We start from the raw sequence: 4895 nt of genomic DNA, 5'->3' as shown, positions 1-4895 counted from the left end.
AGCTGCCCAAGGTGATTTCCTTCTTTGCCGATCTCGATTGTGGTTTTTCATCGAAGTATGTGGTGATTTTTTTAGAAAAGGAAGTATGTGGTGATTAATAATGCAAAATTTTATTAGCTTCGATGCCATGGTATACGTAGTGGTTTAAATAACTTGTGTTTCTTATACTGAAAGGTAATTCAGAATTTGTTTCTGTTTCAATTAGAGCCCTGATGCAGACAAGGATTGTGTGGTTGTACATGTCACTCGCTATGAGGCGGATGACTTGAATATACGCACTGGGAAAACAGAGTTCTTAGGCTGTTGGATCCTGGAAGCCATTTGCGGTTATACCCATGAAGAGTTGTATTCCAGCCTCACTGTTGTCAGGCGTGTTGTCCAGGGTGTACTGAAGCACAAGAAGTTCAAAGCTACTCCTTCGTTTGTGAGGAATACTATTCTTGTAAAACTTACGCAAGAAGATGACATGGCATGCCTCCACAAACAAGTTTATCAGTGGCAAGGCCACAAGGTTTTCTTCATGAAGGTTCACAGGATTGAGCTGCTGCGGGACATCCTCGATGATGTTCATGGCAAGGTCCGTCATGTGTCCAGCCCAAATTAGATCGAGGCATGAAATAATTGCCCCAACTAGTGTTTAATAGTAGTTTGGATTGTGTCTAATTATCCGAACTTTTCCTGTTATTGACCCCTCTGGGGCTAGTACTCTGTTTGAATCCGTCTATGGGAACTCGTGCTACTTTTGTGTGCCCGTGTATCATGTGATAACCATCGTAATTGTTGCCGAAACAGATGCGTCCTCAATAGTTTTTTCATGAATATGTCATGGTAAGACATAAGTTGTCACGGTTTATCATACGAGCAGTGTGTGTTTTGATGAAATAGAGCACTCGTTCGAGAACCGTGCGTCGACGTATACATAAGTACTTGTAAACACTGTTGGTGCTACCCCACTTGTAAGCAGTTGTGCAAAACACGACACATTGGCTCAGCTCGCTTCAACACTAGGCTATCCACCAGCTAACAATCAACAATCTGCTGTCTGACATATAAGCAACTATGTATCTTGTTATAGTGGTTCAAGCAGTTAATTGAGGCCACAATGTAATAAATTCCAAATGTTCACACGCTAGTCCAGCTCTCATGTGGAACACTCACATTAAACTCGTCTTCATAAAAAACTTGAAAAGCATAAGTTAAGCAATTTTATACATCTCAATGATTCATAGAACATAACAAACATATACTAGTTCATAGCAAAAGACAAAGTTGAGAGAAGGTTTACAAATCAGGAAAAAACAAGCAAGGCTTCTCTCTGAGAAAAGGGCCTCCCGGCAGGCTTAAATTTCCTGGAGTTCACTCTGGTTTTTCTTGTTGCCACCATTCAGGGTTAGGTTCTCTCATTCCAGAATAACCAATTATAATTGTGGTCTCAGCTGGAATGCTGAACTGAACCATGCAGTGTACTGACCAGCTGAAATGCTTGTGCATTCCACTAAATTTAAGCACCGCTATTTGCAGAAATAAGCAGACCACAATGCCTCTTGTCCACGCACATGTCCAAAAAATTGCCGTGCAGCCGTGCCAGCTAGTCCTTGGTCCATGGATGAACTGGTAGAAAGTGCATTCCGGACTAGGATGCAGTTGTTTTCGCTCGTCCCTGCACTACAATCAGGAAGTAAAACGTACGAATCAGCTTCTTTTAGATTGCGTTGGTCATTCTACCTTAGTTACTACCAATGTAGGGATACCTTGAAGACGGGAGGTTAGACGACAGCAACGAGGGATAGCCATCTCATTTTGCGCAGTTGTACTAAAACGGAGGTGTGTGCTTTTGATTGCGCAGATAGAAACGATACGGAGACAGACATCCCGAAATGATATGGAGACAAACATCCCTGTTTGGGCAAATAAGAAATACGGTTATTTAAACAGTGACATATATTACTACTTTCCCCCGTTTCCTCTTAGAACCAAGACCTAGATTCATGCTACAACTTTCCCACTTTCTTCCCTGTTTGAACCAACGCTTTGAGTCGACTGTATGAAATAGCTATAGTTCTAATAATAGTAGAAGTCTAGGTGGCTTTGGAACAGCGGACGGAAGTAGAAAAGGATCCACACGAAGGGAGCTAGGGCAGTAGAGCAAGGCAGGTTTCGAAGGAATATATACCTGAGGGTCGTCGGCATGTCGCAAAGACGGCGTCGGGAGGCCGCATCTTGGCCACAGTACCGCAGGGAGGAAGAAGGGGTCGGAGGCCCTCCCGAGCCAGCGCTCTCTCGGAGAGAACGGCATGGCCACCGATCGGGACGCGCAGGCAGCCGTTGGTCTCCTCCCTCGCCGCCGACGATAGCGTGAACGATGCACCTACACCCCTGCCCCGGTCGAGGTTGTCCGGCCGGATTGTGACCAACCGTGAGCTAAGAGAGAGTGTGGCCACCTATGTGTTGCTTAGAGCTGGAGAGCATGAGAGAGTGAACGAGAGGAACCCTAGTAAAGCAAGCACTAAGGCTCCTGCTTTTATATATAGTGGAGTGATTTTGTTGTACCAGCTTCAAAAAATGCGCTCCTATGGGTACCCGCGAGTGGGTGTGAGAGAACTAGTGCGTGCGTGCACCACTTCTCTTCGTGAGAGTAGAATATACTATGCCCAAAGAACGTTCGCCGCAAGCGTAATAGTACAAGTGTGTGACGTGTGAGCTAAAATAAAATGTCTGCACCGTCTTTTGTTTTTTAGAAGTTCTGAGGGTAGGGTGTGAAGAGCACATATGTGCGTGACGTCTACCTGCAGATAGACGGTGGGTGCGACGTGCGAGTCTGCGAGAGGACTCAGGAGAGTCGTGACTCGTGAGGGTGCGTGTGCGTGAGAGAGAGGGGGGCACGTATCAATGCAATGCATGTGTCCATAAATCATTATCCGACAAACTTTCGCCACAAGCCTTTTCCTGACGAACGCCGTAAGGACCGTTAGATCGGCATCCGACAGTGTCAGTTTTGCCATGTCATTTAACCGAACAGCCACTCCTCCTACACACAAATCTTCCACGTGAGTGTTAGCAACTGCCGTATGCTCCCTCTGTTCCGAAATGCAGTGCATATAGCATTATTGAAAATTCGAACCTCGCAAACTTTTATCGAGTTTTCGTGTACCAAATTGCACATGTAGAATACCATGTATATATCATTTCATTCATCTTCGAGAGGTAACTATAAGGTTGGGTGAGGAGTCTACAAAGAAAGACCATCGTATCACCCGCAGCAATTTCAAGAATCCTTTAGTGTCGAGGAATATCATAGGAACTCTACGTGATACGATTTTTATAGGATTTTTTCCTTTAGAGCCAATTGGTTCATAGGAATAGATTCATATACTCCACATTTCAAAGGAAATAAACATGATATCATTTCTATAGCTTTAGAGCCACTTGGTTCATATGAATGGATTCCTATACTCCCTTAATTTCAAAGGAAAATAAACATTAGCGTATATTCAATAGAAAAGTTCCTATGATATGAACCAAATTACATCTCTTTTCTAATCCCTCCTCATAGGAATTGAGAAACATGTCATCTCTAGATTCAATAGAAAAGTTCCTATGATGTGAACCAAATGACATCTATTTTCCAATCCCTACTCATAGGAATTGAGATGCTCCATGTCATCTCTTTCAATACAACTTCCATGTATACATCTTCTATTCCTAAATAGATAGTACAACCCACTAGTAGCTTTTTTCCAAAAAATGCAACTATGGCACAAGAACTATATAGTGTGCCAATAACTTTGAAAGATGGTCGCTGGATGAAGCTAACCCGACAGTGCAGACATAGGAAAATCCGAGCACTACTGGCCATTGGATATCATCAACATTCCACCAGATTTGCCACACGTACAATTTAGAAGACTCCCTGGTTGAACTTAAGCATAATGCACAAACCTCAAAACACAAGCACTTCTCCTTTGTTCTAGAATCTTCTGTATCATAATTGATTATTTTTTCTAAATGAATTGCCATTATTTGTTTTTTACTTTATGATTTACTCCCTCCGTTCCAAAATAGATGACCCAACTTTGCACTAACTTTTTACAAAGTTAGTGCAAAGTTGGGTCATATATTTTGGAACGGAGGGAGTACAATGCACAACCCCATGAATCTTAACATTTTTATAAAACTTATTGATTTTGAATGAGATGAACTATAAGAACTAAACGAACATCTACATCATGCATATATGACTCAAAGCTTTACATGCTATAGTGAGTATTTATTCATAATTTGGGTTCGAAATCTCATGCGTTCGATACATGTGTACCTTACTAGTTTAGAGTAGAGTAGCAAATTTCACGCGGCCCCGGGTATATCAAAATGCAGGGCCCATGCATCATTGCCTTTCGGTCGAACCTACATCCACAATTTTTTGTATGTACTATATCTCCACTGGTCCCCGAACCCAAAATGCTGCCTCGTTCCCGTAAAACCAAGCGGCCCACACATATTAAAGGCGTTGGCTCGAACCTGTTTACTATGACGTGGCCTCGCACGTTGTAGTACTCCTACAAACCCTACCGCCGCACTCGTCATCGGTTTTCTTCAAGAGGACGAGGGAGAAGCCGATTTGTAGTGGAGGCGCTTTAAAAAAAGGATCTGTAGTGGAGACCCCTATCCTAGGGTGACCTAGGTAGCTGCCGCCCATATCATTGTTTTCTCTTTTCTTTATGCTCTTGCACCCTAGAGTGAAATGATGGTTGGTTCGTCCGTCCAGCTTAATGCAGGAAAGGTGGGGCTTTGTGATTTGACCCCTCGTCGCTCATTTTCTACTACTGCGGTGCTACGACCGGGGTGCCTCCAATTCCAACCGCTGCTCCGAACTGTAATTTGGTGCATCGCACATG

This window comes from Triticum dicoccoides, chromosome 4A, assembly GCF_002162155.2.
Source record: "Triticum dicoccoides isolate Atlit2015 ecotype Zavitan chromosome 4A, WEW_v2.0, whole genome shotgun sequence".
Classification (NCBI taxonomy): Eukaryota; Viridiplantae; Streptophyta; class Magnoliopsida; order Poales; family Poaceae; genus Triticum; species Triticum dicoccoides.
This window is presented reverse-complemented; position numbering follows the sequence as displayed.